The sequence below is a fragment of the Balearica regulorum genome, chromosome 2, assembly GCF_011004875.1.
Source record: "Balearica regulorum gibbericeps isolate bBalReg1 chromosome 2, bBalReg1.pri, whole genome shotgun sequence".
NCBI lineage: Eukaryota > Metazoa > Chordata > Aves > Gruiformes > Gruidae > Balearica > Balearica regulorum.
Genome location: NC_046185.1, coordinates 106,097,072 through 106,109,687, shown reverse-complemented (window position 1 = coordinate 106,109,687; position 12,616 = coordinate 106,097,072). Strand labels below are relative to the sequence as shown.

The following is a 12,616-nucleotide window of genomic DNA, read 5'->3' as shown; positions in this document are numbered from 1 at the left end:
AACACCTGCACTGAGTTTTAGCATCACAAGTGTCTAGAAGCAGAAAGCTGTCCCTCCACATGCTGCCAGGCCACCGCAAAAACAGGCTTCCACTCAATACATCTTATGAGAAAGTTTCCCAGCATGGTGCAACGCACAAGTCTATGGCAATGCAGTAACATAGGATTTCTTTGTGCTTTGCACAATTCAACATGTGGCTCTAGGCAAAATGTTTACCATCTCCAAAAACATCTACAAAACAGCTGCTTGGCAGGCACAAGAACAGCTGTAAAAATCAATATCACCTTCCAAGTACTGCCTCTATATGGGGCTACCTGAAATGCCAGAGGAGCCCTGAGGAACACCAGTGATAGCAACTGACCACCCTCAGCAGGCCTGGGTGCTCAGAGGCCATGCACAGTCAGCCTGATCCTGGTAACAGCTTCAGGAAACATTGTTGATCTTGCCCACAGTATAAAGCCAAGATAATTAACATACCTCCATAAACACCACGGCAGAAATTATTTAGGCTGAAGGAATAAAACTCAAGTTGGACTCTCAGGAAAAATCTTTCTACCAGTGAAGTGTATTAATCAACAGAGATTAGTGAGAGAAACAGTAGAATAGCCCACATCCTTGAAAGGCTGAAGCAGTGGATGAAGCACTTGAGAAATAAATTTGAATTGTAATTACAATGCTTCATTAGACACTTTAATCAGAAGCCGAAGTCACAGATTCCCCTGTATCCCCCACTGCTGTCACTTCCATCACGTTACTTCAGGTTAAATCAAAAGATGTTGTCAGAATTATGATTCATGTTAAAAGTAAACCATAAAGAAAAAGAACAGCTGAACCTCAACATTATGTAGGAACATACAGGATGACAAACAGATTAAATTTATTATTTTCAAAAAATATCTGTCATGATTGGTTGTTTCAGGTTTGAAAATATGGGAGATGCTTTTGAAGAAACGGAGGTCTAAGAGGAAGGAAAAGTGTCATTACATCCAGGTAACTTCACTAATCTGATATGAGGAGGTTCTGCACCATAATGGGTCCAGGCATCGTGCCCAAAGAGCTGACAATCCCTCATCTCCACAGCCTCTCCTATGTAAAAAATTCAACAATGTCATCATCAACCGGTTGCTACGGTTTATGGTTTCTCTGCTTTGTAGATATATAGATGAAAAACAGAGTTCTCATTTTAGATTTTATCTACTCTTCTTCCCTGAAGAGTTCTGCTTCTGGGTCAAGTTCACAGGACATGTCTGCGACTCTTTGAAAAGGGCAGTTTTGCAGAGCTTGCAGTTTTGAAGAAATTCACGGATAAACTTCACATAAAGTTTATTCTGTTTCTAGGCCTGCTTTTCTATTTCCTACCTCCCAAACGCTTCTTCACAAGCTCTTCAATATTTGCGGTGTTCCAAAGACAACTATCACAAGAACTCACTGTTTAACTGAAGCTTAGTGGAAGTAAGTCTTGACTTTATTTGATGTTCACATTACAAATGAAATGGACAGACTGACTAGTTGACCAATTAAAGTCATTTTCCTCTGTGGCATTTTGGAAATATTCTGCAATGCAGCCTTTGCATCTGAATTTAAAAAAATGTACTTTTTTTGTTCTCTATTGTTAATTTTACGTACATTCCACTATGGGCTCTCCACACAATTCAGTTCAACAGTTCATTTAGGAGTACTCACTGCCATTTATACAAGAACTCTACATAAATCTACTGTGAAACCTAGACGAGCCTGGATCAAGGTTTCTTTGTTGTCACCTGGTACAGCTTTTGTGATTCTCCACTAAGGAAGATGCCAAGGAGAGAGAGAGAGAGAGAAAGAAAAAGAAGGAAAGCAACCATGGCAGGCAACAAGCAATGCTACTTTCATAAGGCTCAAGAGTGGAATCTAAACTGGGTATAATCGTTAGGAGAGAAAACTGGAAGAAAACAGTGCAGAACCACAGGTTAAAGACTGAGTTTTTGCCTGAGGAAGAGGTTGTAATTAGGTCTGGTCTCAATTGCTAGCATTATGAAACTCTCTTTTGTTTACCACACAAGGAAATATTTTTGGCCATGCTCAGCTCTCTATGGCACACAGAAATCTAATGAAGCTGAAAGTTTATCCCAGACTTGCATCAATGTAACACAGCAGACTGTGTAAAGATTTACATGGACATCCTCAGCTATGATGAATTTCAAATACTCCTCATCATTGAGCATTTTCATTATGTAGCAACATGCTGATCATAATCAGATAAAAAAATTCACAGCAACTCTGTCAAACACTTTTGAGAAGAGAAAACCAATTTACACACACAAAAAAACCCCACCATTCTCCAGATTTCAATTAAGCCAATACAGACTAAAGCACTCAAGATACACAACTTGGGTTTTGGCAATACTGATACAGCAATTCCTCCTTGGTAGAGACTTAATACTGGTTCATTACACCTACCGAAAAGGCATTCACAATGTTATTCCCAAATACCATACTACATCATAACAGTTAATCATTCAACGAAGACCAGAACCAAGCAGTATTTTTTTATTTAAACTCTATGTTTCCAATATGTAAACTGCAACTGTGATAATGGTTCATTCTTTAAAAAGATAGTCACAGGGCTTAGATCTTTTATCAAAGAATCAAGCAAACATTGTAAAATTAAACCTGTTTAAATAATCTTCAAGAAAAGTGTGTAATACAGTCACATACATATGTGTTCAATAAAAAGAAAGAGTAATCAAACTTAGCTGATTATTTATTATTCCTACAGAATTGGTTCTCTCCAATGTCATCCAGGCAGTGACTAAATTATACTTATGAGGAAATACAAGTCTCAACAAAAATAATTAAGACTTTTAAAATTAGATCGTTAATTCCAGATGTTACTCTATGTGATGAAAAAGAGAAAGAGCCAAAAAACTGTTTGTACGTTATTTCTCTGTCTCCAAAACTTGTAATAATCCATGCCATATACTTCAGCTAAGAGAAAATTATAAACATACATGCAAAGCCCCATAAACTTTCCCTATGTCAGACTCTATTCCTGCTGAATTTTACATGGCCCATTTATGGGCTAGGGAAATGCCAAAAAAGTTCAAGTAAGGGATGACTGAAAGCAGTCTTCATGAAAAGACTGAGCCCCACTTAAACTTTGCAAAACTAAGCCATACTTCTATTTCTGTAAGATTGCTCCAAAAATAAATGACACTACTAAGGAAAAAAAAACAGCACAGCCATCTATGGGGAATGCCAGACAACTCAACCCTTTCAGCCCTTTCTGTTAAGGTTACTTGTCGTTACTTCTGTCACATCTCTACTTCCTCTCCTCCCATCTCTTACAAGAGGTCTGCACAGCAGAAGTCCCATGATTTCTGCACAGGTACTTAGAGCTCCCATGAAGAAGTCAAAGAATAAAATTCCATCAGGTTACCCAGACGTCCCCATAACTAGCATTCCTGAAGAGAAGAGTGACGAGACAGGACTGCCCAGAATACAACAGCTGGTATTATTAATCACAGAAAATAGTTTAGAGCTTTTCTCTTCCCTCCCTAAAGTAAATAGCATTTTTAACTTTCCTATTCCTGAACCAGTGTTTCACATTTGCTACAGGTTTCATTTCCAGAAAAATATTTAAGAGCGCCTACCATGCATACAGGCCAAGTAATAGGATATTATCTATCCAGCCTCTAAAATGGCTTTTAGAACAACAGCGCTGACCACAACTTTTTGGTAACTATAAAAAGTGATTATGTCAAAAGTCTCACTCACACAAGGACAAGACAGATATACAATGAAGAATTTTCCAGAAATAGCAAACACCACAACACATGAGATTCTCTGCAGCTCCTCCACATGAGAATAATTTCTTGGAAAACATACTATTGCTTCAAAAGTAGCACAGTATTTCAGCTGAATTACATTAACTGAACATATCACACACATTTAAGTACATGCACAACTACCAACAGTGAATACATACATTCTGAAGAGCCCATACTACATGACAAGAATACGGGACAGTGACCAAAAAAAAAAATAAATATGAAAAACACCAAAGGAATTTTACACAGACTGAAATAAGGCATTTCTGGCTGTTTCACATTCAGAGATTATTTCTACAGTGACAGACATAGCACACACACATATACTTACATACACACTAAAACGTACACAAATAACTAGTTATACTACTATTGCTATCATTTACTATTACCGAATAACTTCAGAGGGATTGTCAAGACAAGAGAGTATTTGTTAAACCCCCCATATACTCCCCATTCATTCAAGACACTTCACAGAAAGACAGACAAGCAGCCCAAGCTAGAGAAAAGACATTCGACTCGGGATCGTGCAGCCTGAGCTGGCATATCCCTCCCAGTGGAGTCTGCTCCTGACTTGTGACTCAAGTGAGGGCACATGGAGGTGGTGAGGAAAAAAAAGCCTCATTGAACCAGCTGAGTAAAGTTCATGTCAAGGGGGGAAAAAATGCTATGATTTGGTAGTACAAAACTGACGTACTGTATGAGCATAAGGGGCCAGAGAATAATAGAAAATGACAGAAAAAGAATACTTTTCTCCCCTTATTTAAAATATTTGGTGCTATAATTTTAAGCAGCCTTTGTAGTTTCTCAGACAAAAGAAATCAGGGGTCTTCATTGTTTTAATAAGAAACTCTGCCTATGTACCAGGGTTTCAAAGCTATACACTTTTCCAAAACAAAACTAAAAAAGAAGTTTCTGTCCAAATTACCTTAAAGGACTTACATAGATTTAAAGAAATAGGTTAGGGATGTGCAAAGCACCTACATTCAAAGTTTACTCAGTGCATCAACAGCCAGTTGTAGAAAATACAGCTTAAAACATAAGGTATGCTTTACTGGGGTCAGCACAACATCTACCACCCTCCCAAACACTTCAGCACTGCCTCAAAAGGAAACACTACTCAAACAGAGCAAGCCAGCCCTGCCTCTTTTGTGCCCAGCTCCCTCCATGTTCTTGCTGTACCAGGGATTCTGGAAGGTCCATCCCTGACCCATCCTCTTAATATCTGTTAACAGACTTGCTTTCTACTAATTTTGTCAAACTCTGCTTTGAACATGCTGGTACTGACTGCCCCACAACCATCTGTGGCAGCGAGTTCCAGAAGGTCATGCTCCCCCTTGTTTAAAGTACCTTCATTTGTTCATTTTAAAGTAAACTCCTATCAGTTCTGACACTGGTTAGTTTCTGCACTATGAGACTGCATGACTAGTTCTGCCTAGTTCAATCTACTCACCACCTTTGGTTTTGTAAAACCGTGATCATATTCCCCCTAAACTTTCCGTTCTCCAAAATGAAGAGTCTCAGTCTTTTCAGTCTCCTCCCAAAAAGCAGCTGTTCCATCCCCTTGACCATTTTGGTCATCCCTTTCTGGACATGCTCTCATTCCACTATATGCTTTTACGCGTGCTGGGACCTGATACATAATGTTTCAAAGTTTCAAGTTAACAACTGAAAAGAAAAGGATAGATTTGGTCCACAGCCTGTTCAACTTGCACAGCCTAGCACTTGGGTCTCTAGATCTACATTTCCAGGATACCTGCTTCAGATTCCAGTTGCCAGAAAAAAACACATTGGTCATGAGCTGAAAGGAAAAGTGTAGTGGCTCTCACACACAAAGCTTTTCACCTTAGCTCTGTCACTTACAGCTCTGAACTAAAAAGTTAAAAGCCAGATGACACAAGGCAGCACAAGATGCCATAGAGAAGCAGCAGCACAAACCTATTCTGCCACAGGGTTCTGGAACAGCAGTCTGTAGCCTCAGTCCCCTACCAAGTGACCCACGCAGAGGGAGCCATGAGAACGTAACAGCAAATTCACTGCTTTCTATCAAGAGACAGGGCCTATGCCTCATGTATTACTCTGTCATGCCACATACATTTACATTTGTAGACAGTTCACCTTGGAGGAGGTCCTTCATCTAGATCATCAGTTGCATATGCTCTTCTCAAAGTTTTAAATTCTGGAGATAAAGCACTATCAGCTTGCTTTGAAAGATGGTTTCCACAGGATGCAGAGGTAATATAAGAGAGTAAAGTGTTTGGAAAAGACTGATCATCAAATACATCTCTCTCACTATTTTAAAGTTGCCACCTCAAACTCTAAACATACAGGAACTTTTTCATATTTGCTGTTTTCCCAGACAGTTTCAAATCCTTTCCCTCATGATCTTGCTGAGATTTCAGTCCAGAAAGCAACAGGTCCAGGTCTGTCTAGAGGCAGGTGACACTTGCTGAAGAAAAGCAGCACCCAAGGGGGTCTGAATGAATGCCCATTAGCAGCCTGGCACTCCTTCCAGCAGGATGCAGGCAGAGCAGCAGCACACCTGCTGGAGAAAGACAAGAAGGCTCCCTTTCCCCAATCAAATCCTCACTGCTCCTCTTCATCCAAATATCCCCAGTAATCAGTTGCCTGTAGAGCGCAGTTGGTCATCTCCACTCCTCCCAGCAGGGATAAACAGAGGGGCCTGTGGTCACTCCTCACTCATAATGTAAAATAGCAGCAACTCTCACATTTTTCCATTTCATCAGCTCTTTGCATTTTTGTTTCAACACCTTCATTTCTCCACTGCACATGAATCTGTATTGGTGGAAAACCAGTTAGGAGACAGACAGAAAGACCATTAAGACAATTGTTACTCCAAACACTGGAAAACATCTTTTTCATCCTCATCTCATTAGCAAACCAACACTTTGTTCTGTGTGGGAAAATACTGTACAAAGGAAATGCCTGAAAGCAGCAAAGGCCTATGTACATAATGAAAGCTCAGTGCCTGTCAATTTTTTTCTTTTTTTGTTAAATGAACTGGCCTTGACATCTCTGAGGCTACAACACTGCTTTCATTACATGAAGACTGGAACTCCCACATATTCAGAGCTAGACATCTGAAGACTAGAATTCATGTCTTTAAATAACATTGGAAAAAAAGGCTATTTCTGAATATACCTGGGTTATCTTCAGTTCACAAAAAACCAAATGGCGAAGGGCATAACAAAAACAAAAATTCAAAGTCATCAGGTGTCTACCCTTGAAATGCTGACTTTTTTTAAAATCATCTTCACCTGGAATCACTAATCAAATCTCTTCCCACTGCAGATGAATTCTTGCAGGTACACAAAAACATCAAGCAAAGAACACACTTCTATGCGTATTTTCTCCCTCTGTCTCGATAATCCCCAGCAAATGCACTAAGGACTGCGGCAACACACAACCTAACCCTCCTATGACTTGATGCAGTTAGTTAGAAGGCCAAATACCAAAGAGCTACCAAGAACTATGTCTCACAGTAAACAATTTCTGATGTGGTAAGAACCAGATATTAAAATACAAAAGAACCCCAAGCCCCCAAACTCCTCCACTCCCCCCAAAAAACCACCCCACCAAAAAAACAACCAGGGAAGTTACCAAATCTGCAAAGCAAGTGGAGAAAGGGAGAGCAGAAGCAAAAGAAGAGGTCAGACCCGGGCTAGAACAAGGACAGATGGCAGCAGCTGTGTGCCAGAACACTGACCAGGAAAAACAGCTGAGAGGGATGTAGATGCATGTCAGTAAATCAGTCACCAAGAAATGGAAGAAATATTATTAATACTAATGCAGCAAATAATTTTAGCAATTTCATATAGGCTAATTTTGCTACACAGCTTTAGCTTTCCCTCCTACCCTCACAATCCTGCTTTGGGCAGGTGTGCTACACCAATACATACTCAATTTGGCACTTTAAGTTCATGCATGTATTCTATTGTCAGCACTGCTACCTTTCAGAGATATCTTCCCCCCACCCCCATCCTCCAGAGAAAGTCACCATTCCAGGCTAGAAATATGGAGGTAAGCAAGCTGATAGTTGCACACTTCATATACATGTGCACTTAGCAGCTGCTGTGCTAAGGAAGCATACACGCTGAAAGTGCATATATCTGGAAGTGTATCAGTCATCAGTCAGGATCTGCCTTCTGTAACATCACTATGTTACATCTTCAAGAAGTTGAAAATAACCTGCTTCCCAAGTCTGCAGGAAAATCTCATTAAAGGTGATTCAGTAGGATGGAAAAATGGCAACCTCAGTTTAGTTTCCTCCTCTCCCCACAAAGATCCTTATTTAACTACTTTATTTCAACCCAGGCTATCAGTGTGGCCCTTGGGACCTACAACACAGGTAGTATTAATGACTGCATGAAGTCTACCTGGCCATTGTACTTTGAAAGGCTGGGGTTACACTAAGCAGGGAATGGAGTGCAGACCAGCATCTGTTGCCAGAACATCTTCACTCCACACCTATGCTCCCCACCCCAAAGTACATACTTCAATCTATTCCCCTAGGCCAGAAACAATGGTATTCCTAACACCCCTGGTTCAGTATATAAGCAGCTCTAATTAAACACACAATCCCATACAGCTTATCATCTGCACTAATGACAGTAACCCATACAGAAAACAGCACTCTGTGTGTATGTGTATGACTGTATGACTGGAATTATGTCCTTAATTATTTCCTCATTTTATAAAGTTATCTTACTTCATATAGTTAAGACAGTTCCAATTGTAGCCAAAAAGATAGGCCTGTAACGAAGGCCTACTTGTATTATATGTGATAAGAAACTATTCATTATTACTTTAGGTAGAAGGCTAACAACTCTTAGAATGAGCACTTGCTACACATCATGATAAAAAGGAGGAGCTACAAGACACTTCAAGGTCCTTATGTATGTACTTTTCAGAAAGGGAGGACACTAATTGTCTCCAGAAGCATCCTTATCTTCCTGAGGCATATAGCGAACAATTACCAACACCGAAGTATTGAGAAACTAGGGGAAAGGTAACTTGGGCCAGGGTCCCCACGACCACCAACCCATAAGCCCCCTACCCAAATTATACCACCTACTCAAAAGATAGAGGAGGAGAAAGGAACTGAGCATGTGTTCTAGTTTGCATACTAGGCAAAGAAATATGAACCAATTATTGTAATGGGAAGTGTACTACTTTGTAATCTTTGTAACATTTGTGTATAAATATGACAAGAGAACCAGCATTAGGGGTGCCTGATTTGAGGAACTATCCTCCTGACACCCAGCGCTGCAATAACAGGAAATGCCTGCTTCTTAATGCTAAATTGGTGTTAAGGAGTTTTGTTTTATTCCCGAATTTGGGTGACACAATCAGTAATCTAAACCAATGTTTTTTACATAACAACTTAAAATAGGCACCTTTTCTGCACTTCGTTAAATCTGAGAACCCCGAATTTTTCACATAGAAAATTTTGTATTCAGTAATTTAAGAGGTTGGGGAGAAGCCAAAGTAGAACATAAAAATCTTCATTGTGCACTTCTGGGTAGAACTTCTTTTCTTTCATAACATCTAGTTTCACCTTTGGCAGCTATTTTACTAAAGCTTTGCCATTTTTTTCTCCATCAAGTTAAATCAACCATTTTCAGGAAACAGAACCAAACTAACATTACAGAAACTTCTACAAATTTTTTTTTATAAGATAATGTAAGTGCCACTCCAAAAATCAGAAACTTTTACTCAACAATCCTGCACCAGGATGTAATGTCATTACTTTCATTGGACAGCAGACAACTTGTGGTTAGCCATTGATTTTGTATTTTTCCTGGTGTTCCTCTGTGGTCTTGTCAGATAAGTTTATGGGAACACAAGCTGATGAAAAACACTCTACTTGCAACTGTAGATTTTGCATACCTTCTATTTATTTTCCTCTGATATTACACGATTAGTTGTACCAACCACTCTGAACACATCTCTCAACGTGTTTATCATGTGGTAACAGTATACTAAATCAGAAAATCTCAATCACATTACCTTCTTGCTACTAACCACAGACGGTATTGTACAGAGTCCATGACCACCTAAGCCCTAACAGGCAAATTAGAGGAAATTTTGAGAGCGCAAAGGCTAGTACTAGGTTGGTTTGTATTTTTACTGAAGAACATGAGCCACACACAGAAAAAGAAAAAAAAAAAGAAAAAGCCCAAGCAACAGTGGCAAAACTTCCTGGTTAAAACTATGATTCATACTTGTCGTGGTTTAACCCCAGCCAGCAACTAAGAACACAGCCACTCACTCAGTTTACCCCTGCAGTGGGATGGGGGAAGAGAATTGAAAAGAAAAAACAAACAAAAAAACCCCACATACAAAAAAAAGAAAAAACTCATGGGTTTAGATAAAGACAATTTAATAGGACAGAAAGGGAAGAGAATAATAATAATAATAATGACAATAATAATAATAATAAAGATAAAAGAATATTCAAGACAAGTGATGCATAGCATAACTTCTCACCACCTGAAGCCAATGCTGCCCTGCCTCCTGGCCCATTCCCTCAGTTACATACTGAGCATGACATCATATGCTATGGAATATCCCTTTGATCAGTTTGAGTCAGCTGTCCTGGCTGTGTCCCCTCCCAACTTCTCAGGGACTCCCCCCCGCCCCACACACACACCTTCTCTTGGCAGGCCAGTATGAGAAGCTGAAGAGTCCTTGACTGCTTGGCAACAACCAAAGTATTAGCGTGTTATCAACACTATTCTCAGCCTAAATCCAAAACACAGCACTACACCAGCTGCTAGGGAGAAAACTAACTCTATCCCTGCTGAAACCAGGACAATACTACAACATCACTTTCATGATGCACAACTATTCAAAAAAGGCTAAGGAGGAATCAAGGTTAGCCTGATGACAACAGATATATCACTCACTGTGGCAAACAGCAAAATAAGGCTCCTCTTCTGATCCTCACCCTGCTTCCTCTTCCTACTCTGGTACCGGAATCAGTACTACAGAAAACAGGCTGTTCAGGCTCTGGCAGACATGCCTAGCACAACATGCAGTCACACTTTGATATACAGAAAGAGAAAGCACTTACCATGTCAGATTCAAGCTTTGCCTTTATTTGAGAGCAGAACTCACAGTAAATGTATTAAATTATGTAAAGTTCAGTTCACATATACATTATGATGTTTGGCCTGCAGCTCTGAGTGTAAGAAAAATTCAACAGCAAAGCATACCATGTTATGGTAAAATAATGTGTCTATAGCAAGCTAATAATCATAATGATACCTACTTCTGCTGAACCGCCTGTTTTTATACCTCAAAAACTTCTAATTAAGTTACCCTTACCTCCATCTTATTATTGTAACCATTTTCAAAGTCATTCAATTACAGCATGGAGATAGGATAACACCCTCACCTGCCTGTCCTAATGGTCTCCTCCTTTATGATTAGGTATTCCCATTCAAACATCAACCTCTAGTAGAAATACAAGAAAATAGCCATCTTGACAAATTACACAAATTCCAGTCACTGACTAGCACAGGTTGCTACTAACGGGGAGCCCTGTGGGCTCCCACCCAGTCACAAAAAGATTTGTTGCTACTAGCCTGAGGCTTGGAACTTCAATTCCTCTCCTCTGCCATGTGAATGAAGCAGGATAATGTAAAATGGCTCAAGCACAAGGATCACACTCAGCTACAAGATCTAAAGCTCTCGTGGAAATGGAAATCAAACACAAGAGACATTTATAAAGTTATTATACAGTGCCTGCTCTGTAGCTGATTAACTTGCTCACTGACCCAAGGACAAATAGTTAAACTATTATGTTGAGAAAAACAGTTACATAAAACGCAACTGTTACTTAAGTCAACTGACCTGCTCCTTCCTTGTAGCTCAAAATAATACTACTTTAAATTCCTGAATAACTATCCTAGTTATTTCCCTGGCACTAAAATCAGTATGCCTTATCACAGTGAGTAAACAAACAAACAAACAAAAAATAATCACTAAAACATATGCTGAACTTGACTGTCATTATCCTTTTTAAAGGCCCAAATAATCCACTTCAAACTCTAAGTTCTTCCTTCTAACAACCAGGAAGCTCTACAAACCCTTACTCTTCTTATCAAATACTCTCCAATCCCATCAGTATCACTTCATCAGTGTTCTTCAGTTTCCATTCTCGTCTGCTGCATCAAGGGTACTTTCATATCAGCACACTGGAAGAGTACTCTGTTCTCTCCCCTTCTCTCAGAACAGTGACAATTTCTTTTAAAGCATTTGTAATTTTTACTCTATGGTAACTTGGATTTCTTTTCTTGCACTTTTAGAGGATTTAATTCATTATCACAACAGTTACTGCTCCCTCTGCCCCACAGAATAAAAAGAAAACATTCCTAGAACAGATTCTTCAAATAAAGCAAATTTCTAGATCATAGCAATTTACAAAAGTAACAGTCCCATGGTACACTTGCCAAAACCTGAAATAATTTCATGGGAATGTACAACAAAATACAAGTGAGACTACAGAATGCTCATTTTAAAGGCTCATCCTGGTTTTGATATCCAAATGTTCCAGTATGTTCTTCATTACTATAGAGCACATCATGTAGCATATCAATATAGCTACTGAAATCAAATAAAACTTCTGAAGTATCTTTACTGCCTGGACATGTTTATTTGCAGATCTGTTGACAAGGCAGATCTGCAGGCTGGAATTTTTGTAAATGTTGTGAAAAGAAAACACACCTCAGGTCTTGAAAAAAACAGTAGTTCTATCTCTGAATGTCTATTAATGACGAAGT

General features: G+C 39.3%; 1 protein-coding gene across 4 annotated transcripts in view; it reads right to left on the bottom strand.

Moving 5' to 3' along the window:
- Positions 1–12,616, bottom strand: part of TNS3 (tensin 3) — a 249,691-nt gene that overhangs the window by 180,294 nt on the left and 56,781 nt on the right. The window contains exons 1-2 of one of the 4 annotated variants that reach the window (XM_075745268.1): positions 10,906–11,530; positions 10,739–10,816 (exon numbers count right to left, since the gene is read on the bottom strand). The exons of the other annotated variants lie outside the window; for them this stretch is intronic. The gene's annotated coding sequence lies outside the window, so the exon portion shown is untranslated. Of the gene's footprint in view, positions 1–10,738; positions 10,817–10,905; positions 11,531–12,616 lie in introns of those variants that run through there. 4 annotated transcript variants of the gene reach the window in all.